The sequence below is a fragment of the Canis lupus genome, chromosome 8 (genome assembly GCF_003254725.2).
Source record: "Canis lupus dingo isolate Sandy chromosome 8, ASM325472v2, whole genome shotgun sequence".
Lineage (NCBI taxonomy): Eukaryota > Metazoa > Chordata > Mammalia > Carnivora > Canidae > Canis > Canis lupus.
This window is the reverse complement of record NC_064250.1, coordinates 31,747,881-31,773,505: the sequence shown is the minus strand read 5'-3', so window position 1 is coordinate 31,773,505 and position 25,625 is coordinate 31,747,881. Positions and strand designations below refer to the sequence as shown.

Genomic DNA, 25,625 nt, shown 5'->3' with positions numbered 1-25,625 from the left:
AGTGTAGACTGTGCACAGAGCTCAGGAAACAGTAATCATACAAACTCCTGCCAGTGTTCCTTTTCCCACTCTCAGAACATGTGTCCCACTCACCTTGAGAGACTATGGTGTACTCTGCCCCCCCACTTTTTTTTTTTTTTTTTGAGAATTAATCCTATAACCCTGGGTCTTACACATATTAGTATTCTTGATTTTTCTCCCAGAAAGCTCATTCATTAATCCATTCATTCTTAAGTTCACCCATTTATTAAACTGTTGACTTACCAAGAAGTTATTATCTACAAAGCACTGTGTTGGGTGTCAGTGATAAACAAAACAGCCCTCCTCGTGCTCAGAGTCTACTGGAGAAGTCAGGCATCAAAGAAAACAGAGATACGGAAAGATGCTGGTCCCACCAGCCCCTGCAGGCTATGCGAAGTGTCATTTACCTACCATGGCCAGAGAGTCAGACAAAAGTATGAAAGGAATTCAAGGTAAATTCAATATGAAAGAATGCAGAAATCAATTTGGTAGTCAAGTAAATTTATTGCAATCTGGGTAAAAATGTAGAAAGCATCTATTTAAATTAGGTGACAAAAGTTGAAAGAGGTTATGAGTAAACAAGCTAAGAGTATAGTCTGAATCCAGACTCTGAGTTAACAAACTCTTGCCTCTGATCATTTGCCCTTAGTCTTATGCAAGAAAAAAGCAAATGTGAATGCTAAGTCATAAAAAGCATCTTGGCCTGGTGGCCAAACAGAAAATAAAAAATTTCCATGATATTTATCAGGCTTGAAAATAAAGTAAGGAAGGAAGAAAAATATACTGCCCACATTTTCCCTGGCAGAAAATTAAAGTGTAGAATTATGCAATGGCAGCTGTCATGTGAACAAGTATAGCCTCAGGCTTTGACTGAACATAACTGTTACCACTGAGGTAGAATGTTCTGGGTTGTTGTGGTTCTGAAGCTGTGCTACAGTGAGCTGGTCTTACAGGAAGCTTCTGTGACAATGGCAAAGAGCCAAGACAGATGATGCTCACGTCTACTAAGCACTAAATCGTGAGCTATATACCCGTCACATAATGTGAATAATTGCAATAAAAATACATGTGAAAGTGCGTGGCAATGGCCACTCATTCTTTATTAGTGAAAATACAAATCAGTCCAATTTTCTTTTAGAGAAATTTGGCAATATAATCATCATTGTAAGTGTGTATACCCCTAAACATAGCAATTCTACTTCTAGCAGTGTACCCTATAGAAATACTCAGCAAGTGTACACATATGTAGATTTGTAAAAGGATATTTTTTTTTGCAGCATGATTTTTCACAGCTAAAAAAAGTGAAATGCTAAATATCCATTAGTAGAGCTTATCAAATGTATTATGACCTGTACTCAGTATGGAACATAACAGAGCTATTAATATATATATATAACTATATGTATATATATGTATAGTAAACAAAAGAGAATTTAGACAGTCTTTATAGTATAATTCCACTTGTGTGTAAAAAGCTCAAGACTATGCATCTGCATAATCCATATTGACAGCTGGGGCCATAGTTATTGGCACTGACATAGAAAAAGAAAAATACCAAATTTTAACAGTTTCCCCCTCAGCAGCAGGTGTGCAGGAAGAACTTTAACTTTCTACTCCTTAGTGTTATTTGAAATATTTTGAACAAGAAAACAGTGAAGCACATGTGAAAAACACAAGGGAATGGGAGAGTCAGAATGTGCAGCCAAACTGGTCTGACTTCACTATCCAATTTCTCTACTCTATGCCATTAAGCCAAAGCATGCCGCCGTCTATAAAATTACCTGCCCAGCTACCACTCCATCTCCCAACGTTGTAGAATTCCTCCCAGCCGCTACACTCCTGCTGCAGGAGGCTGTGGCCAAAATTTTAGTCAACAGTTCATCCTCTCCGAATGGCATCCTGTCATTTAGAACCCTGAGATGAAGAATATTACTTGCCATTTGAATTCCTGATCACTTCATGACCAAGAATTTCCCCCCTTTTTAATAATCAGAAACAACCCTATTAAAAAGCTAACCATAAAGTGAACCTCAGAGCAGGCATGTGCTTAGAACAAGCTTCTCAAGTTCAAGCAGATAAGCTCCAAGGCCTGGCAAACTAGTCACCCTTTCCTTTTGCTTAAATTCCCTGTCTCTTGTGGTTGTCAGGTTGAGGGGGCTGGATTCTTTTCTATCTATTTACATGCTGTGAAAACTCTAGGGTAACACTGGGTGTGGTTTGAGCAGAAGCTTATACTGCCTGTTTGCTGGTCTCCAGACAGCCTGAGGAATGGCCTTCTAAGACTCTTGCCTTCTGGGCTTCCCTCACTAAGGGAGTGCTCCATCCCAGAAGGGCCTCTGGCTTTTCCTGATCTTCTTTCCTAAGTGAGAGCTTTTGTCCTCAGTAGCCAGACTTTTTTTTCTTAGCACAGGTCACAAGGGTCCAATGAGGACCCATCCACTCCAGATCCCCACACTCCCTCATCCACATTGCTGCTCTTGACGCTTCTATTTTAAATTTTCAGATATCCTACATAGGTACATATAAACATTATATATATTTCTAAATATTATATAATACACACATCACCAGATTAACAAGAGCAAGACATAGTTCATAGTTCTCTGGTTCTTATTTTTACCTACCACTGTGGGACCTACATCTCTTCCTACTTCACCCCTAATGCTCTCCACCTTTCTTCTTCTGGGAGAACCAGCTCTTCCTCACAATCCACAGGGCAAGTACTACATCACACAGCATTCATCTGCATTCAGTAATGATGGAGATAGAACTTTAGAAGGAGCCTTAATGCACATAGACAGCCTGGGGTGGGGCCTTCAGTATGTTGACCTTCCTATGATCCACCCAACTCTGTCTCTCATCATCCCACCACTGTAAAACCAACAACCTCTTATGTAAAATCTTTGTTTCCTAAACCTTTCAACAGAATTCTATGAGGAGTCTCCAGGGACCATGTATCTGAGATTTGAAACACATAATCAATCTTGGAATTTAGGGCTCTTTTTCAAATTTTGGTTTTATGTTTACCTCTTCAAACAAGTGTTTGCAATACCAGCCTTAGCAACTATCAGCTTAAAAATATTTGTCTCTTTCCTTACGAAGAAAATTAAATGGACAGCTGCAGGTTTAGTTCTCAGAAGTTCACAAGACAGACAAAACTTTGTAGATGGTTCAGAAAAGCGAAGAGAGTTAAGAAAATTTGGGAGTCTGTTTCTTTTTTTTTTTTTTTTTTTTAAGATTTATTTATTTATTCATGAGAGACACACACACAGAGAGGCAGAGACATAGGCAGAGGGAGAAGCAGGCTCCATGCAGGGAGCCTGATGTGGGACTCGATCCAGGATCCCGGGATCATGCCCTGAGCTGAAGGCAGATGCTCAACTGCTGAGCCACCCAGGTGTCCTGGGAGTCTGTTTCTAAAACAGCCCTGGTTGATATGATAATTTTGCTTCTTCCCTCTCCCAGGTTGCTCCAGTTTCCTTGAGGACCAGTTTCAAAAGCACTGGTGGACCAAGCCTGAGCAAATGTGTTTTGGGACATTTTTAAAGACAAGCCTCTATTTTGGTCTGATCTGTTGACCTTTCCCAAATGTTCTGGTTATATCCTACAGAAGTTTGCTCATTGCATTCTGTCCCATACCAAGTTCTATCTCAAAAGTGTTTAAGCTCCTTGATCGGTTCTGTTTTGAGGTATCAAAGCAGAGTAAAGAAAGGATAATAGTAAAACCTATTCCCTCTTCCTTATACTCTGATGTCTCCCTTACCTTTTTTGCTTTCTTGACTTTTTTTTTAATAATAAATTTATTTTTTATTGGTGTTCAATTTGCCAACATACAGAACAACACCCAGTGCTCATCCCGTCAAGTGCCCCCCTCAGTGCCCGCCACCCACTCACCCCCACCCCCCCCGCCCTCCTCCCCTTCCACCACCCCCAGTTCGCTTCCCAGAGTTAGGAGTCTTCCATGTTCTGTCTCCCTTTCTGATATTTCCCACCCACTTCTTCTCCCTTCCCTTCTATTCCCTTTCACTATGATTTATATTCCCCAAATGAATGAGAACATATAATGTTTGTCCTTCTCCGATTGTGCTTTCTTGACTTTCAAAGCACTCATCTTCTGATATACCATAAAACATCTTTATTACATTTATTATTTATCATTTATTTCTTCCTGTGGAATGTAAACTCAAAAGGGAAAGAATCATTTACTGACATATTCCATGAGTCTATAAGAGGTCTGACAAAAAGGAGGTGCTCAAAAATTATTTGTTGACTTGAACTGAAGTTGAAACTGGGACAGAGTTCAAAGTTCCCTTTCCTGATCTCTGAACTTTCTGATTTTCAAAGCTTTTCTTGCTTCTGGGTCAGGCTCATTTGTGCCAGCTTATTGGCACTTTCCTTGGAGGAATCCATGCTCCCTCCTGCCAACTGCCATGATACTGATCCACTGTTTGTATACAGCTCCTTCTAGGCATGAAGACAGTCTTTCACCCAGGGGCCCACAGCCAAGCTTGGGCAACCTAGCTCAGATATGTAACTCTAGGCTTGGCAGCTGGCACCTGGCAGCCATACCTGCTAAGCTGTCCCCAGCTCTTTTCAGCCATTTCCAAGCACTTCTAGGTATGCCATAAAACTACTCTGAATTTTTCTGATCATGTGCTTTTTCACTTCATATGACTTGGAAGGGAATAAGCAAGCCTCAGCATTCTGCTCACCATTATCATTAGAGCAAACATTCAGCCATTCCTACTAAAGAAGTAGGCACAAATGCTTGGCCAGGGGCCATTAGGACCAGAAATAGCCCCCAGTTTTGGGCTTTCTGCCAGATAGAACAGAAGAGGACTGCAGATAATCACTAAGAACACAGAAGAACTAAAGACCAGGTGGGTAAGGACAATTGTCCCACATCACATGGCAAGATAGTGGCAAACTGGGACATAGCTCTGATTCCTTCACTATCTTGCCTCTTGGCTGTTAAGCATCTTCTCTTACCCTTAACATAAGAGGCAGGGCCATTGAACCTACCCTACATGAGTAGGGCTCAGGCAAGGAAGGTCTTTAAGGCCTTCCTTGTCTACCATTCTTCACACAGTTCTTTACTGGAAGACAACTAAACTTCAGTGACACAGTGTCCATTCCCACCCCAGGCCACTATTCTCACTCATTCCATTTTGATCATTTCTATTCTCCTAAGTTTAATAGGTACTCAGTAGACAGTCATTGAAGAGATCAATAAATAAGTGAATTTGTTTCATCCTTTTATCTCTATAGATGTGAGATAAGGTTTCTTTCCATGATTATTGTACTTTAAACCCCAATCTAGCAAGACAATGACCCAGCTGACTAGTCTTCACTTCTGGAGCATATCTCCACAATGGATATTTTAGGTAATTCAGTGCTCTTGTGTGAAAGCAGAAAGCACAAAGCAGGCCTGACTGTTGAATCAGGCCTTCTGGAATTGATCCTCCAAATTAAACTTTTCAACAGGAATAAGGTGGGATCAGTATCAAAGGGGCTAGTGAGGATGCCTGGGTGGCTCAGCAGTTGAGCGTCTGCTTTCAGCCCAGGGTGTGATCCTGAAGTCCTAGGATCAAGTCCCACATGGGGCTCCCTACATGGAGCCTGGTTCTCTCTCTATGTCTCTGCTTCTCTCTCTGTCTCTCATGAATAAATAAATAAAATCTTAAAAAGGGGGGGGCAGCTACTGTGAGATAGAAGAGCAGAAGCATTTCTGCCCTGTGTCATACAAAATGAGAGCTGGGCAGTGAAAGTTGATTTCCCACTAGCTGTGTTAATGTGTCAGCAAGGATACAGAAAAGTGAAAGCATTTGAGTTATGAAAATATTTTTAGGTTAATTTCTAGGAGACAATGCACCAGAACAGAAATAACAAGGCTTTATGCTCAAATCAATGTGGTTCATATCCCTATCATTTACCAGCTGTAAGTAAGTAAGTTACTTAATCTTGTTTACTCATTCATAAAAAAAGGGGGAAAGTAAATAGGTTGCAGGAATAATGTGAACATGAAAGGGGAAAAAAACATGTGTGCATGTGCACACGTGTGTGTATCTTATCACAGTATTAATGCTGAAACACTAAAAGTACTCAATTGCAAGCACAAAATTAATTTAAATTTTTTCATTTACTCTAATTTTTTAAGTACCTATTATGTGCAAAGCAGTGGACATTCTGTTTAAATTTCTGTTAAAATATCCTATGTTAAGAAACATTCACTTTGAAAATGTTTCTAGAAGCAGAGGCATTTTTTAAAAGTTGCAAGTGAGCTGTAATCATTGATGAGTCACCAAAAGAAGTCTTGGCATGCAAATGTGCTTGAACTAACTTTCAACTTGATAATTAGTAATGAGCAACAGTTTGCTCAGTCTGAGTAACTGGGAACCTACTATCTTCTGATTAGAAAGGATATGCTCTTAAAAATTTTACATTCTTAACAAAAGGATACCTGTGTAGTTTCTCTCCTGCATCTATTGCATGAAAGAGAAGTGGTAAGAAGGTTAGAGAGTATGCCTAGATCTTTAGGTCAGGCCTATCTGCCTTTCTTACAATTCATGTGCTTCATGCTTAGAAGTCCACATGTGTAGGTTTCAACATTTTTTAAATAATAACTGTGAATCAAGAGGCACCTCACTTCATGTGAGTATTGGATGAGGCTCAAATATTAATTAAATCTACATAGAGGTTTTATTTCAAACTACCTTATTTTTGTTATCATCCTTTATGATATCTTAAGGTAGATTATTTAAAATTAATTAGTTCTGAATCTAGTCAGAGTTGGTTACAGATGGTGGCAGCCAAGTGCAGTCCCTTCTAGATTTGTGTTGGCTAAAGAAATTTAAGAAAATTCTGGCTAATGAATTGTGGGCTGTGGGCCACATGCTGGATGCCCAGACCAATCCAGACCAAGAGGTGATCTGGATTGCTTAGAAGAGACACTAACATTGCCCTTTAAATACCTTTGGTAACTTAGGCCAAGTTGAGAAATCATGGGCACAATTGCTGCCTCCTTGATCTTTTATCCTGGCACACATCACCAGTTTATCCTTGTATTCTCTCCGGCTGAGCCTAAACTCAGCTCCAGAATATTTTTCAAGTTATCCATCACCAATTCTATTAGTTATCTCTTGCTACATTACAGAGTACAATAAATTTAGCAGCTAAAAACAATATGCATTTATTATTTCAGTTTCTGTGGGTCAGGAGCCTCAGCATGGTTTAGCTGCTTCAAGATCTCTCACAAAGCTGCAATCCAGGTGTTGGCCAAGACTGGGTTCTCACCTAGGACTTGAAGAGGGAAGGATTTGCTTCCACATTCATGTGGTTGTTGGCAGAATGCAGTACTTCATGAGCTATCAGGCTGAGGACCTTTGTTTCTTACAGGTTGTGGGCAAGAGGTTTATCTCAGTTCATTGCCACATAACCCTTTCATAGGCAGCTCACAATATGGAGCTTACTTCTTCAGACTCAACCAGGAAGAGAGTCAGCTAGCAAGACATTATAGTTTTATGTAATAGGGACAGCTTGTCTCACCCTTGCTGTATTCTACTGGTTAGAAGCAAGTCACAAGTCCTGCCCACACTCAAGAGAGTGTGAACATCAGAAAGTAGGGATCATGAGGATTACCTTAAGCTCTGTCCACCACACCAATATTTCAGAGTTGGCAGGAGACATGACATATTTTTGCCTTTCTTGGTTTTAGGCAGTCAGATTGCCTGTGTTGGGAAGCTTTCAATAGCTGAATCAGACATCTTAAAAGCATTTGAAAGTAATGTCAAGCCATTCCTGGGAAATTTGACTATGGATTTTCATTTTGCTATAAAGGCATATTCTAATCAAATTCTAAGCATTCAAACTGAAAAAAAAAATTAGGGAAAACTCCCATATTCACCAATATGACAGACAAGTTATTCAGTAGAGAACTTCTTAAAATATAAGACAGAAATTCAGGGAAGCATCATCTTAGGGCATGACTAAGCCTGTAAAAAAGAAAGAAAGAAGAGGAATCCTCAGAAATTCAAATCAATGAGAGTACACAAATCTAAGAAGAAAGAGAGCATTAAAGCATCAGTCTGTGGCAAATGCTAATCCCCAATGGCCTGAAACTTAGGTTGTAATGAGCTAAAGATGCATGGAAAAGGAGAGAAGCCTGGGCCCTAAGCATGGTGGGAGGTTGCACATAGACTAGCTTTTACATCCAATAAAGCCAGGACATTGAAAAGACCAGACCACCAGAGGTAAATTGTGAAGGGGAAGGGGAGGGACCATCTTTCATATGGAGTAACAACTTCTTTTCTTGGTATTGACTATTACTAAAAAAAGAAAATAGACAAAAGAGTCTCCTTTGGGAATTCCTAACTGCCATGAGCATCCCTTATGAAGACTGAAGGCAAGAATTTGCACTATTAGGGCAGCCCGGGTGGCTCAGCGGTTTAGCGCCGCCTTCAGCCCAGGGCCTGATCCTGGAGACCCGGGATCGAGTCCCACATCGGGCTCCCTGCATGGAGCCTGATTCTCCCTCTGCCTGTGTCTCTCTGCCTCTCCTTCTCTCTGTGTCCCTCATGAATAAATAAATAAATAAATCTTTAAAAAAAAAAAAAAAAAGAATTTGCACTATTATTTCCCAAAACTCTCAGTTGAAAATTTAGATTAAAATTATCTTGGGATACAGCTCCTCCAGGCCTTTGGTAGAAACAAAGGAATTCATTTAAATCTAGGCTTTAAATAATTCCCACAGATAAAGTTCCAATGAGCTTACAACAATCATTAAGCACAAAACAAATCACAAAACACATGAGGAAACAAGATCGTATGAGCCAGATTCTGCAGAAATTTTAAGATATGGAATATAAAATACATCTAAAAAGATGTATACATTTTAAAGATGGAAAAGAAGAATTAAAAGTGATGCTAAAGGGATCCCTGGGTGGCACAGCGGTTTAGCGCCTGCCTTTGGCCCGGGGCGCGATCCTGGAGACCCGGGATTGAATCCCACATCGGGCTCCCAGTGCATGGAGCCTGCTTCTCCCTCTGCCTATGTCCCTGCCTCTCTTTCTCTCTCTCTGTGTGTGACTATCATAAATAAATAAAAATTTTTAAAAAAGTGATGCTAAAGAAAAAGAGATTATTATATTTGATTAGACAGAATTGAAAAATATAGCTGCAAAAACAGAAAGAACACAATTGGCATTAGAAACCTGGGTAACTGGGGCACCTGGGTGGCTCAGTCAGTTAAGTGTCTGTCTTCTGCTCAGGTCATGATCCCAGGGTCCTGGAATCAAGTCCCGAGTTGGGCTCTCTGCTCAGCAGGGAGACTGCTTCTCCCTCTCCCTCTCCTGCCACTTCTCTTGCTTGTGCACACTTTCTCTCTGTCAAATAAATAAAAATCTTTTTTTTTTTAATAAAAGAAACCTGGGTAATTTAAAAAGCAGATGAAACACAGCTGAAGTGAATTCATGAACTGGATTATAGATATGAGACAGACTGCATAGAAATCAGCCCAGTGAGACTAAAAAAAAAAAGGAAAACTCAAAGAGAGGTTAAGAGGAATGAAAGATAGGAGGCTTAAGCAGTTCCAGAAGGAGACAACAGAGAATGAAGAAGAGGCAATATTCAAAGAGGTAACAGGTGAGTATTTTCCAGAACTAATAAAAATACAAAAGTTCAGGGACACCTGTGTGGCTCAGTTGGCTAAGGGTCCGACTCTTGATTTCAGATCAGGTCATGATCTCAGGGCTGTGAAGCCTCATATTGGGCTCCACGTCAGCCAGGGAGTCTGCTTGAGATTCTCTCTCCCACTGCCCTGACTCTCTCTCTCTAAAACAAAGCAAAAATTCATATTTAGGAAGCCTGGTGAATCTCAAATGGTAAGCTAAAAGAGGACAAAACAAAAACCCAGATTTATTGTTGTTAAACTTCAGAACACAAAAGTCAAAGACCTTATATCATGAAATGTTTTTATCTGCTAAAGAAAAAAAGGAAGACTCTTGATAAAAGAACACTTGTTAGGCAGATCTAACCCTCTGAGTTCTCAGTAGCAACAAAGAAGACAAAAAAAAAAAGAATACTATATTCACAGGCCTGAAAACAAATAATGTTTATTGAATTACTGAAATAACTTCAATTTCTTTCTTTAATGCAGCAATAATAATGTCTAATTTGGAGACCTTAAAAAAGAACAAATACACTGGGAAACTACATATAAGCCAGAAGACTGAGAGGAGTTAAAGTTCTCACATTTTTTTAAAGACTATTTATTAATTTGAGAGAGAGAGAGAGAGAGTGCGTGCACAGCAGAGGGGAGAAGCAGAGGGAGGGGGAGAAGCAGAGGGAGAGGGAGAAGCAGACTCCCTGCTGAGCAGAAAACCCGATGTACAACATGATCCCAGGACCCTAGGATCATGACCTGAGCTGAAGGCAGACGCTTAACTGACTGAGTCATGCAGATGCCCCATTCTCACAGTATTCTAAAAAAGAGAGAAAACAGACTAACTTAAGACTTTAAGTTAATATGGCTATTAAAATTCTAGAGCAAACACTGAAAAGAAACATAAATGGAGTATATAATTAAGAAGGAAAATTTTTAGTATGGATTACAGACTCAAACAATTTGAACTAAGGCATTAAAGGGAGAACAAAAGGGATACATGAAAAAAGCTATAATAATTACAAAGCATAAAATCATATTGTCAAAATTAATACAAATACATCAGTAAATTCAATCAGTTTATGTGGACCAACCTCCCTGAGTTTAAATGAAAAAGATGACCAGAATGGATTAAACCTACCTATACAAGGATACACAGAGCTAAATACAATCATGTTTACAATTTTAAAATGGAAAACCATATAGTAGGTAAGGAGTAACAAAATCTGGAATATCTATATTTATAGCAGACAAAGTAGATTTTGAGGCAAAAAACAATTGCTAGAGACAAAGAGAGTCACTGTTTATGAATAAATGTTCAATTTGGCAGGAAAACAAGAAACTTGTATGTTCCTAATCGAATAGCCTGAAAATATGTAAGCCAAAAACTGATGGAACTACAAAGAGAAATAAACAAATTCACCATCATGGTGAAAAATATTATTGTAGCTTTCTCAATAGACCAGAAACCTTGAAGATTTTTTTTTCTTCTTTTTCTTTTTTTGGAAACCTTGAAGATTTAAACAGCACTATTAAGAGCTTGATCTAATAGACATCAGCAGACATGATACCCAACAATTACATTCTTTCCACACAGTTTTTCCAAATATACATAAAATGCCGTGGCACAGACAGGCAGAAGACTCCCAGGAACCATTCTCTTTCTTCTCTAGTTTTTGCCTGGGTACATGGCTGTTCCAAATAAAGCACTATATTTCCCAGTAGCCTTTGAAGGTAGGTGTGGCTACCTTACTGCGTGTTGGCCAAGAAGATACCAGCAGAAGTGATATGTCCCCTTGGGAGAGGGTACATGCTTTTTCCCTTCCCTGTCCTCCTTCCTCCTGTCTGGAATACACTTGGAATGGCAGTGTACGCAAAGGGAATAAAACTAGAATGTTCACAGCAAAACAACTTGCAATAGCCTGAAACAGGTTAACACCTCAAATATCCATCAACAGGAAGAGGAGTAAGTAAATTTGGAAGATCCAAAGATGGGAAACTATTCTGGAGTAAAAATGAATGAGAAACAGCTACACTTGTCAACACAGTGTAGAATGAAATTAACAGAACACAGAGGATATATATAGTATTCTTGCAGTTATATAAAAGTAAAAAACTAAATAATGTATTTTAAAGTGCATACAAATGTAGTAAAAAAAAAACTATAAAAAGGCAAGACAATGATAAATCCAAAATTCAGCAGAGTGAATACTTCTTCATGGGACAGAGGACAGATGCAACTGAGGAGGGGCATACAGAGAGCTTCAGATGTACTAGTTATATTCTATTGTGGGTGATTCTACAGGTTAATCTTATTATACATCTTTAAATTGTGTGTGTATACAAATGTAAAAAAAGAAATATATATATATATATATATACATATATACACATCATATGATCTCAACTTTATATGCAACATATTTCATACTAAAAAGTGAACTTAGAAGAGATGATTAGAAAAAGTACCAGATTCTAGGCATTTATATCTTTAAAAGCCTAAACAATTATAACTTATCTATAGTTTAACATTCAACTGATTTAGTAGGGACTTCTGACATAAAATATAAATGGAGAATGCTGTTATTAAGTGGTTCTTTGATGCTCCTTGTCACTTGAAGCACACAAAAAAGTGCAAGTAAGAATTAGTGGGCAGCCTACTCTGTGGGGTAAAAACTCTGAATAATTCCTGGAGTGCAATATTTGCAACCAGGCAGTCCAGAGCTGCAGCAAGGATCACCTTCTTCCATTAATCTTTGGCTGGGAGGAGTTGCAAAAGCAAATGATTTGTGTTCAATCTCGTCTCTGCCCATACTCCTCTGATTCCAGAGATGTTAATTAGACCTCCTGAATCAGCTCCCCTGAGAGCGATCCCATGTTAAGCTTTCTTTTCCTTTCTAAATCCAATTCCTTATCAAGTATTTTCACTTGGAGAATCACACCTCACAGGGCTCTCTTTGGCCTAGTTTTCTTCTAAAAATCAAAATGAATTTCTCAAAATAAGCCTAAACATTTATTTTTCTGTTCCAAATCTACTAGTACTGTAAAGAACCAGATATTCCTTCACTCTAAGGATCCAGAAGTAACAATCTACAAAACTTCCTGTATAAATCACTAATTCCTTACCTATTGACATAGAAAAAGTGTCAAAATCATGTCTGCTGTCTGCTAAGACACTCGCTTACTCAAGATGGCAATTCAGCCTTCTCCAGTTACCACACTAGGCCTTCCTCGCCTCCTGGCCTTCCTCCCCTCCACCTCCCTACCAAGCCAACCTTTCCTTCTGGTTTGACTCATATTCCAGGGACAGCAGGCAGCAGCCTATCTTGACTAGCTTGGGGGACTTGGTTTCTACTAGAGGGCTGATTATTACAGCCATGCATGGAGTTCCCCACATTAACATACAACATCTGGGTCTCTGCAGGTTCCTTAAAATATCAAAATTTTTCTGGAAGCTTTGGAGAACAAAAAGGGAGCAGGGAGGAAGGATGGAGGGAATCACTACAAGACTGACAAAGTCATGAAGTATTTATAATATAAATAAATAATTGTGGAAATAAATGGTAAGGGCAGTGAAGAGGAATATATATTCCCATAGGTCCCATTTATTCATAAAAGACACTACTGGGTCTCCTGAGAAGACCTCTGGTCCAGTCTGGGAAGAATTAATTGGGACCCATGGTGAGATTTTCAGTCTTTCCAGGAAAACAGCTGCTGGCACAAGGGTGCCCTTTGCCCTCTGGCCTGTTTTGCATTTCCAGGTTGGAAGCCAGACTTTCCAATGGTTGCCTTTGGTCCCTTAGGAGGTGGCACAGCCCCTTCTCATGCCCAGGGCTGGCAGCCTTCAGAGCAATGCTGGTCTTACTCCCATTTGCATCCTTGTGGGGCCACCTGTCCTGTGCATCCGGCAGACCTCATACAGCTTGTGAATAATTCTAAGTGCAACTTGGGGCAGGCAGCCTTCTTTCCCCACCTCGACTCTTTCCTTCAAATGGACAGGTACTTTGGAATCCACATGTAGGGCTATTCTCATTTCACAGTGAGGAGGGGCATAGAAAAAACAGGCCTTGAGTTACCCAGAGGCTGGGAGTATTCCCAAGAGTATGGAGTCCTTTAGGAGAAGAGTTCCTTAACTTTGCAGGAGTACTGGGGAGAGAAGGAATGACAAAACTGTGAATAGAAATTTTAAAGTCTCCATAGCTGTACACTGGGGGAGATGACCTATAGCCATTATATGCTCAAAGTGTCCATTACTTAATGTTTAAGACCCCTCCCCCAACTGCACTGCTAAGCAGACAGCTTCCTCATCAGGCAGGCAGGACATGAAAATCCTTTCTGGGGCAGCCCAGGTGGCTCGGCGGTTTAGCGCCGCCTTCAGCCCAGGGCGTGATCCTGGAGACCTAGGATCAAGTCCCACGTCTGGCTTCCTGCATGGAGCCTGCTTCTCCCTCTGCCGGTGTCTCTGCCTCTCTCTCTCTCTCTCTCTCTCTGTGTGTGTGTGTGTGTGTGTGTCTCATGAATAAATAAATAAAATTAAAAAAAAAAAGAAAATCCTTTCTGTCACTCAGTAGCTTTCTGACCCTGGAAATACTACTTCACCTCTCAGGGTCTCAGTTTTCCCATCTATAAAACAGAATTATTAATCTATACCTCAAAGATATGTTGGGAAGGTTAATGGAGACAGAGTATGTAGAAGCACAGTGCCTGGCATAGAGTAAGCCTTCAGCACAGGTTACATATTATTATTAATCTCCTAAGACAAAAGAACATCTGTAATCCACAGAAGCACCAAGTTCTTGACATCAAAGTGTATAAGCCATATGGGTGCATCATTCATTTGGGGAAATGACATTTGGCCATATTGGAGAATATGGGGTGCTCTGAGGAAGGAGCAGTGATGGAAATGATAGGGGACCCTCCCCAAAGTCACACCCACCATAGGCACCCACTGTCCACTCCCTGCCTCAGACATGGTTTTACAGTTTTCTAAGAACAACTCCTCTCTCCTGTCCTTAAATTCTGTTTTGTGCAGCTAATCTGAAAATGTAATCCACTCTGGTGTTTTAATGGCTGCTCAGATGTTATTCTTCTCAGCAGAGAAAATAATCCTATCCAGAGGAGCCACTCTAATGGTAGAAGCTACAGGCACACAGTGGTGAGCCAGTGAAGAAAGAGTTTATAGATAGGCAGAGTAAAGTCAGCCTGGCATTTGGTTATTTACTGGACAGCATGTTATTTTCCAGGAAAGAGTCAAAGAAGTCTTAGGGCTGCAGCCAAGGGCAATGACTTAGGAAAAAAAAGGAAAGAAGAAAGAGGGGATCCCTGGGTGGCTCAGTGGTTTAGCACCTGCCTTCGGCCCAGGGCGTGATCCTGGAGACCCGGGATTGAGTCCCACGTTGGGCTCTCTGTATGGAGCCTGCTTCTCCCTCTGCCTGTTGTCTCTGCCTCTCTCTCGGTGTCTCTCATGAATAAATAAATAAGACCTTTAAAAAAAAAAGAAGAAGAAGAAAGAAAGAATTAACATGAAATGATGTGAAAGAATCTCTAAAAATGTAAGGGATTTTAAAGTTCAAGATAAGGAAGAAAATGATAGTGACTCTGCTATAGGAATTGCTGTTTGCAATTCTCAAAAATGAAAACACAGTGCTCCATGATCAATTAATATTCTTCTACAGATCCTCAGCACTTGAGAAGAAAACTCCTTACCCTTTCAAAGCAAAATTTTATATGTGATGGCAATGTTCCTTAGGTCACTTTTGCTCTTCATATGTTTGGGCATAAAAGCCCAATGGACTCATGTTCTTGGAGGAGTACATTCTAATGATGTCATTCTTAAGGGACTTAAGGAAATCCATCAAGGAAAGTTTCAGGAACTACTATGGAGCCCACATATGTCCATAGCTGCCAATATATAAGCTTCCTTTTAACAAGAAAAGGGTTTTCACAAAATAGAAGTAACTATAATGAAGGCCAAATTTGAGGAAACATCATGAATTGACAACAAGGCAGAAACTGATGGCTGTCCCCCGAGGCCCCTGCTCCATTCTTCTGTAGTAATAAAACCCCTGGTTTTTAACTAGCACATGGACATATGTCTGGTTCTGCCCAATCCAAAATGATCAAGAGTCTTTTGTGCGAACTTCCAGGCATTGTTGAAAAGAGGAAGGGGCCCTTGTCTGCCTCCACCAGCTGGCATGCAAGCATGGTTGTGATCCCAAGTGGATGATGTGGAAGAGGAATGCCCTAGGAATGGTGGTGTAGCAAGACTGAAGAAGCCCGGGTCCTTGAAACAGAGGACCTTCTGTGCCAGCCCTGGACTGCTTACACTAAATTGTCAGACTAGAGAAACTCCTGTCCTCTTTAAGCCACTATAGTTTGGGGTTTCTGTTACAAATGCCAGACCTATACATTAGCTAGAAGGCTATTGAAAAGATTAGAGTCTGAAGACCCTACATTATCTAGTTTTTCTTCTTTCAGAAAAATTTAATGAGAATGAGGCATTGGCATTTTGTATTTCTGCATGATTTTCTAGAATCTAATATCTGGGGGAATTGAATTTAAATATCAACTAATAATTGCAGTAGCACCTTGAATTAGCTTCTCTAGTTTAGAAGAACTTTTTTCAAAGCCAACTTATCTTTCCCACACATAAAAGCATTCATGAATAAATACATTATCATTGAAACCAAACTTAGAAGCAACAGGAGAAAGGTTGAAGAAAGAAGGTAAGAAAAAAAGGAGAAGAAAGTCAAAGTATGAGTGGAGTACACAGCAACAGCAGCACAAACATATCCATTTACTCCTTTTCCTTTTAACTATCCAATTCCTTCAAGTTGAAATCACCACATCTAGCTTTATCAGCTGAATCTCAGTGAGCCCCCATGTAACCCCAAAAATCAAAGAGAGTTGATAATCCCCGACCTTGTTTCCTCTATCCTATGCCCATGGGTGAGAGGGCTGAAGCCTTCTGACTTCATAGGATATAGATGGATTCTAAAGAAGGAAACCAACAGAGTTGCTTGGGCAGTGCCAAATATAAATTAACTAGCTCCAGAAAATGGTGACAAATCTGGATACTTTTATTTTGATTCCCAATCATCTATAGAATAGGCTATTTGATGGTCTTGCAAAACTCTGAAATTTTTGCCTCCCTTGTGAATTCATAAAAAATATAATTTTAGAGCTATGGGGGGATCTTAAAAGTCATCAAGTCATTCATTTCTTTTAAAAAATGTTAGCTACATGCATAGCCCTATGATACACATTGGAGATACAAGGATAAAAGAAAACATAACCACAAACCTCAAGGTTCAGCAAAGAAAAAAAATCACTGAAAGAATCATATTGCCATGTGATGAGGACTATACAATGGAGTACATGACTTAGTGTGCTATGAAGGCTTCACACAACAGGTGATATTTGAGCTGGATTTTGGAGAGTGTTGGTGGAGTTTTTCAGATAGATATATGGGTATTCCTGGTAGAGTGAATGGAATACAGGAGGGTTAGGAAGTAATGAATGCATCTGGTGGGTTTAGGGAACAAGTAGTAATCCATGGCTGTTCATGGGGAAAATGATGGCGGAAAAAGCTTGAAATGGAATTTGAAGCCCAATTGTGAAGAGCCTGATGAACGGGACCAAAGAGTAAGTCCTTATTCCCCAGGCAAACCCAGGCCTTGATGTATGGGCTCCTTCAAGCAGATTAATAATTGGATGTCTCAGGGATCCCTGGGTGGCTCAGCGGTTTAGCGCCTGCCTTTGGCCCAGGGCGCGATCCTGGAGTCCCGGGATGGAGTCCCGCGTCGGGCTCCCAGCACGGAGCCTGCTTCTCCCTCCTCCTGTGTCTCTGCCTCTCTCTCTCTCTCTCTCGCTCTCGCTCTATCATTAATAAATAAATAAATAAATCTAAAAAAATAATAATTGGATGTCTCTTCAAATCAATAGTCTTTAAATATTTTTTCTACATTCCAGTTATTTAGTGGGGTTGGGAGTGGAACCAAAAGTCTATTAACAAAACAGGTATCCATACTAATCCATTTTTACCACAGCTGAGTTTAAATTCTGGAAAGAACTCGGTTAAATGGTTCTCACTTTTCTACAGTTTTTTTCTCTCTTCAATTTTTTTCTAGCCTTTTCTAAATCAGACATCTTCTTGGGAACCATATTAAGGTTTTAAAATTGATTCAATGATAAAATAAATCGCTCTTATGTGGTAAACAACACCTTGACATGCATATTTGGTTTCTAAATTTCAGCTGCCTGCCAACTTTCCACTGACTGAAACCTTGCGTGCACAGAGTAAAGTACTTATCAGAGAAAGGGCAGCCAGGGGGGACTGTTTTTAAGTTTTCCAATATGGGCTGCCTTCCATTGCAATGGGAATGGAATTAAATTACTCTTTCCCAGCCATGTAAGGACCTGAGTATGGAAACCTGAGTTACCTGGCACCATTTCAGTAACTCAGAGACAGACTTCCCAGGTAGTTCCTAGGTTAGCCTTCCCTTTATCACACTTTGTTTCTGGACCAATAGTTTTCATACTTTTCTTTTTGAAATCTTTCTAATTTTAAGTGGACCTTTCTACCAAATGAAATCTTGTGGAAACCCCACACAAAAAAAGTGATAAAAGCAGAACTCCCCTGACCAGGGGCGAGGAATACCTAAGATCTTTCTTGTTAACATCAATGGTGCCTGGATGTAAACCTCAGGATGCTGTGGCTCTAAGAAATGGGGAGTTGATGAAGGTATTAAGCTGAAGTGACATTTTTGTATTTTTGCAACATCTTTCTTTTGCAAATGAAGAAATTTATAGCCCAGAGGATCAAACCATTGGCAATGTATTCGTGGTTGTTGGAGAGGAAAAAATTCATTAGATTAATTAGTGGGTACTATCACCTATTAATAACTATCTGCCAGACTCTGGTTGTAAACACACACACACACACACACACACACACACAGGACACCACCTCCCACCCCTACAGCACTTACTGAGAAAGTATTAACCTCTTTAATATGGCTGCTTCCAAAGGGGACAGCAGCTCTAGAGGTGGCATGGGGTGAAGCTCATTATCACAGGAGAGCTGGTCATGAAGCAGCAGAGGCAGACATTTCCTGCCGGGAGAGTCGTTCATACCCACCTGCTTTACCAAGTAACTGTCAACATGAATCAAGGCAAAGTGGGGAGCACATATTTGATTGTATGTATACACAGTTACAACAACAAAAGCCTAGGCGAGGATGGTACCTTGGCCTCTTCTCAGTGGGCCATCCGGGCCTCAGAGCCAGCAGCGTTCTCAGACCTTGGCTCCTGCACATGCAAAACCAATCATCTCAACAGCTGCTGCTACTAACAGGAATCCCCTCTGGGCGATGTTCAGCCCTTTGTTCCAGTCAGCTTGTCTTTTTCAGTTCTAAAGCTGTAGAATCAAGAATCAAGCTTACACACCTTGCCTAGAAAAATGTGCTTCAAATGCTTTACATCAGAGATGTGTATGTATGAGTTTATGTGTACACTTACTATAGGCAAAGCAAGGGTCTGGTACCTAAAATTTCACCTTTAAAATACTTGTGAGAATCCATTTGGGTCCTTCTCCTAAGGCTTTTCTCCAGGTCGGCCAAAAGAACAGATCACCTTTTTATCTAAACTTTAGTACTTTCATCTTCAGCTACTCGGTTTGTGGGTCCTGAATGCCTTTGAAAATATGATGAAAACTACAGACCCTCTCCCAGGAAAATACACAGAATTTTGCACACAATTTCAGAGGGTTCATGGATCCCTAGAGCCACGTATGAAAACCTGTCCCTAGGCTGACAAGCATTTTCTTTCTCCAATTATAAGAAGATTGCTTGGCCAAGAAAGAATGGAGCTTGTCATTACCAGCTACTATCAAGTCAGTCTTTATTGATCTGTTCAATAAGCTGGTCAGGTTAACAGCCCTATTCCCTCATCTATACTCACTGGAGTATTTCCATTCCAACAGAAGACAGAATAGAAAGCTTTAAGGGATGTTTGCTGCCTTTTCTCTCCTCCATATTTCCTCCCCGTGTTTCTTTTCTTCCATTATCACCTTAAACATTGACTCCTAATCACATCACTCTCCTGTTTGAAACACTTCGATGACTTACTGGCTCCTACAGGACAAAGTGCAAGCTCCCCAACATGCTTTCAAGGTCATTCATCTTCCTCCTCTGGCTCATTACTCTTCATTCTTTGCCTCCCATGTGGTTTCTGCCATCTGGAAGTGTGGAGAGTCTACCTTATGCTTCTGCCATCTTGTGCCCTATGTCTTTGCTTACACAGTCTCCCAGCCTCTGACGCTCCTTTCCCTTCACCTGGCTAATCTCTAACCATCACTTCACTCAGCTGGCATCTCCTCCAGGGAGACTTTGCTGACTCCTGTGTGTGTCCTTTGTCCCCCTGAGTTTCCTTCCCCCTTTCAGTGCAATATCAGCTCCCTGGGAGCATAGCCAGGCCTGTTCACCTTTGTATAGCCAGTGCCTAATGCATGGCAGGTATTCGGGAAATGTTACAGGAAGGAAAGAAGGAAAGAGCCTTTGAATATGCCCATTCAACTCAGGGACACTATATTCTCTAATACGAAAAGGTCTCCCTGAAAGTTTATGCCTACATGACAATGCTAAGTCACAAGTTGAAAGGTCATAATTAGTGTGAGGACCCACAAAGAAGCAAATCACTCAGTCTGTTCCAGGTGAACTTGATGTGCTGGGCTCATCATCTTTCATTATAACCTTGTGGCTAAGGGCCAGAAGTTTGAGCATTTTTCCCAGCCTTTGCTACACATTTGAATCACCAGGGAACTTTATTATTTTTGTATATCTTTTTATTGGAGTTCGATTTGCCAACATATCATAACATAACACCCAGTGCTCATCCCATCAAGTGCCCCTGTCAGTACCAGTCACCCAGTCACCCCAACCCCCTGCCCACCTCCCTTTCCACTATCCCTTGTTCATTTCCCAGAGTTAGGAGTCTCTCATGCTCTGTCACCCTCACTGATATTTCCCATTTTCTCTCCTTTCCCTTTTATTCCCTTTCACTATTTTTTATATTCCCCAAAATGAATGAGACCATATAATGTTTGTCCTTCTCTGATTGACTTACTTCACTCAGCATAATACCCTCCGGTTCCATCCACGTTGAAGCAAATGGTGGGTATTTGTCATTTCTAATGGCTGAGTAATATTCCATTGTATACATAGACCACATCTTCTTTATCCATTCATCTGTCGATGGACACCGAGGCTCCTTCCACAGTTTGGCTATTGTAGACATTGCTGCTATAAATATTGGGGTGCAATTGTCCTGCTGTTTCACTGCATCGGTATCTTTGGGGGCCAGGGAGCTTTGAAAAATACTGGGTTGCACCCCCAGAGATTCTGATTTAATCATTCTCGGGTACAGTGTAGGCATTAGGAGTGTTACAAGCTTTTCAGATGATTCTAATGTGAAAGCATGGCTGATGGTTTAGTGCTGGACATCGGCTGAAGTCTAGTTCTGGTGCTAAAGCAACTGTGAAAATTCTGTCAAGTCCCCTAATGTCTCTGAACCCCAGATTCCTCTTGATTTGGATAGTGTGAAAATTAAGTGAGACTGCCAGGTACTCAGCCTGGCCACTAAGTGTTAAGTGATGTCATTAAGATATGAACAACTTTGTCCTCCCAAAGGGAAACTCTAGGATGGTGCTGGAAGAGATGGAGAGCCACACAGAACACCAGTTCCTACAAGACTGGCTCTCTGGGATGACACCTGGTTGTTCAAACATTCTGAAACCTATCAGATGCTCAAACAAAGCAATCAACACCCCTTGGTTATTGAGATAAAATTACTGCATGAAAATTAGCCAGATATATTGCAGCCATTAGTCAGTGAGGCCTTGTAACTAACACTGAAGTTTATGAACTTAATAAAGTAATAAGTTTTTTCAGGCCCCAAACTCACTGAGTCTGGCCAACATCAGCGTGTCAGCTCAATAATTGTCAGGACACTGAAAAACCTTTGTAAAGGGGCTCAACTAGAGAGTGTAACAATCACCTTGGGGGCATGATCAAGTATAGATCTCAGGCTTCATCCCCAAGATCAGTAGGGTTACCAAGAAGTGTTCAGAGAGATTTAGCCCACACCTCATAATCCCCATGAGCACCCTGAGCCACCACAAATTTTATAAAAATAGTAATGTACATCAATATGATATGAACAACTGAAATTTCATCATTTTTCTGTAAAGTGTGAATCTGCAGAAACCATTGCTCTGTGTAAAAATCAATTTTGCTGAGATACCATTTATATACAATAAAATGTACCTATTTTATGTGCAAGTTTTGATAAATTTTGACAATATCATATGTATATGTAACCACAACCACAATGATTTCTAAACAAACATTTTTATCACTCCCAAAACTCCTCTCTCTTCCCTTTCCCAGTCAACCCCTACCCCATCTCCCCCATCATGAGCAAGCCCTGATCTCTTTCTTGTCATTAGGCTAGGTTTTCTTTACTAGAGTTTTTTTTATGAATACAGTCAAGCAGTGTGTATTCTTTTGTGTCTAGCTTCTTTCTGCTCAGCAGTGTCTGCGAAACTTATCCTTATGGTTGCCTGTATTACTAGTTTATTACTTTTTGAATCATTGGCAATTGTAAAGATATACCACAATTTGTTTATCCATTCACCTATTGATGGACATTTGCTTGTTTTCAGTTTGGGCTTTTATTCAGTTACATAGACTCTAAGTCAGACTGTATTTACTACTGAAATAGTTTCAAGGAAAGACTTGTAGCTCCTTTACCCAACAGATTGCTAACCCCAAGTCTTTCCTTTATGAAAATTCTAGAGGTGCCTCCTCTAGAAGTTCTGATTAGATTTGAGGTAAAGTTCAGGAAATGGAAACTTTAATAATTATGCCTGGTTATGCTGATGCCACAGGTCCCCAAAGTACAGTGACAAATACTGTCCCAAGGTATAGTGCACTGACTAACCCCAGGTACAATCCTTTTCTGGTCAGAAAGATCTGCCGCTTTCTTCTGTGAGAGACCTAAGTAAGGACCTTCTCTCTTAGACTCCACAGGCTCCTGTAATCAAATGGCTAAGTCAAAGGTAAGAAGGAGGCCTGGGCATTACTTCCCAAATTATTAATCCTCTCAGGTCAGCAAACTTACTGCTGTGGAATAATCTGCAGGGAGTCAGAGGCAGCTATAAAGCACTGCATCACACCCTTAATCTTCAGCCTTTACAAGACACAATTTTTTTATCTCATTAAGGACTAAGACCTGGGGTAAAGCATATGCCACTAATGTCTGAAGCAAGAACCTATAATAATTGTCTGAAGAAAGGTACCAAGAAAGGGAAGGTCACAAAAGGATTCCAGGGAAACAGCCTGAATATTGCTAAAACAGCATAGGTGGCCAAGATTGTTTCTGAGGGTGAGGCTGGGTGCTGATGGGGCTGATCTGCTTGGCAAGAATCCTTTAACAAAGATCGAAGGAGAGAGTTTCATAGAAGCTGAACTCAAGAGATAGGATTGGCTTGGCCAGGGCTTATAGAGTCCGTCAAGTTCAGCAACTCGCTGCCTCTTCTTATCACCTTAAATGGTTCAGTGGTTAAGCTCTGCTTTCAGTTCAGGGTGTGATCTTGGAGTTCAGGGATCTAGTCCCACGTTGGGCTCCCTGAGGGAAGCCTGCTTCTCCATTTGCCTATGTCTCTGTCTCTCATGAATAAAGAAATAAGATTTTTTTTTTTTAAGAAATAAGATCTAAAGAATAAAAAGATCACATCAGTCAACCAGTGACAAAAGGATTCTCATTTTTCCTCTGAGACATGCATTTATTTAGCCTTTCCTCCCCAAACCACTTGGTTGTTAGTTTCATCCCTTTTGATTTTTCCTTTTTGGTACCGCTATGAGCCTTGTAAGATACAATGAGATGAAATTCATCTTCATTCTTCCACAAATACAGAATTTAGGAAACCATAAGCCTTCCCCTTTTCTTCCTCTTCCTCCTCCTCTTTCTGTGCCTTCTCCCTCTTCTTTCTCCTCCTCATTCTCTTTTGTTGAGAACAAGTTTTAAGACCAACACCTGGCATTCTACACAACATGAGTGTGTCAGAGGTCAAACCAATAAATATAATGTCATGTCAACCCAGTCCATGCCAACCAATCTCAGCCTGTTAATAGAAGTGTTTTCAAAAAAAAAAAAAAAAAAAGAAGAAGTGTTTTCAGTGTCTACAACAGAAGTTTGATTTGGAGTCCTTTATTGATTCATTCATCCATTCAAAAATATTCAAATAAGGACCAAATAAATGCCAGGCACTGTGCAAGATGCTGAGGCTGTCAAATTTAAATAAATCAGTTCTTCTTTTCCAAGGAAGAGTTTATAGCCTGATGGGAAAACAGACAATGAAGCAAATTATGTTGGTGCTCTTGTGCAGGAACAGTTGGAGCACAGGAGTGGGAACAGGTAGGAGGACACTGGAGGAATTGGGAGTCACTGCAGATTATTTAAAAAGCTGCTCTGCCACCAGAGACAACCGTTCATGCAAGATCATAGCAGACCCAGTGGAGTAGAGAAAGGATTTCAGGACAGCAGTGCTGAGAAAACCTTTCATAATGTATCACTATATGCATGTTAGAACCTTGGGTTTTACCAAAATAAAATCTATTTTTCTTATTAGCTTCTCTCACTTAAAAATCAGAAGAATGTCCTCCTTCTTCAGAACACTACCAAGTAAATTCGTTGATGTGTGATCCTGAGGGACCAGAGATGAAATTACTCATGGAAGAATCTGGCATTTCAAGGAAAATAACATGTGCTCTCTGAGAACTTCTTGAAGTTGGGCCAGAAGTTCTTACCAAGCCTTTGTGCTGGCTGAATGCCTAATTTCCGAAGAGTTAAGCATGTTACAGACTTTTCCCCCCATGACTGTCATAAAAACTCTGCAATGAGGATGGCTGGCTGGAGACATTGCAAAAGTGGGAGGTAAACAATCAAGAAGAATATATGTTGAGATTGCCCTGGGTTGAGGAACTGTCCTTGGGGCCCCTTCTCCTTGTGTTTCTTGTCATCCATTGCTTCCTAGGGCTCCCACCCTCATCTGACCCTAGGGACTCCCAAATCTGTGTATTCAGCCCTTATCTCTCCCTCTAGTTCTAACGCTATATGTCTACCTCCCACAGTCAAATTTCGCATCTATCCCCTCCACACACAGGATGGGGGAGAACATATATAATAGGGAAGTATGGAAAAGACTACCCTCTAGTATAAAGATGGCGATTCTGGTCTCTTCTCCAGCATTTTTTTTTTTAAATCAAATCTGAAAGCAAGTAACAAAATGGATTAGTGTGATTTTCAGTTCTATTTACTTCTCTCCTTTAAAAGTCCCAATATTAGAAAGATAAGGAAAACAAAAAGCCCCAAGAAATGCAAACGTCACGTGGCAGAAACTATCACTTGCCTCCACTCTCTTCCTTTTCTTAGTAAAAGGACCCTGAATCTTACTTGGTCCAGCAATGGACACAGCTGAAAGCCACTTCCCAGCCTGCTTTGCAGTTAGCTATAGCAGGTGACAAAGTCCTGGTCAGCGACACATAATCGGAAATATCATGTGGAACCTTCAAGAAGGCTGTGTAAGGAGATATAAAGTTAGCAGCCACTGCTGAGGAAACCGCCCTTTGTCCTCCTTCCTCCTTCCCACTGACTGGGATACAGATGTGATGGCTAGAGCTTCAGCAGTCTTCTAAGAAGGCCCTGGTGATACAAACTGTGTGCCAAAGAGAGAAGAGCCTGACTTTAGAAGGCTATGCTGAGCTGCCCTACAAACTCTCAACTGCTTTCTTCCAGACTTCTTTTAAATGAAGGAATTTGAGCTGCTCTGTTACAACAGAACCTAATCTTTACTGGCACATTAAATAATTAGGAATTTGTTATAATA

General features: G+C 40.5%; 1 long non-coding RNA gene across 1 annotated transcript in view; it reads right to left on the bottom strand.

Annotated features, from left to right (window-relative positions):
- Positions 1-14,215: 14,215 nt before the first annotated feature.
- The window catches only part of LOC125755570 (uncharacterized), a 69,188-nt gene continuing 57,778 nt past the window's right edge, over positions 14,216-25,625 (bottom strand). Inside the window, exon 4 of the long non-coding RNA XR_007412355.1 lies at positions 14,216-15,162. This is a non-coding gene — a long non-coding RNA (uncharacterized LOC125755570). The remainder of the gene's footprint in view (positions 15,163-25,625) is intronic.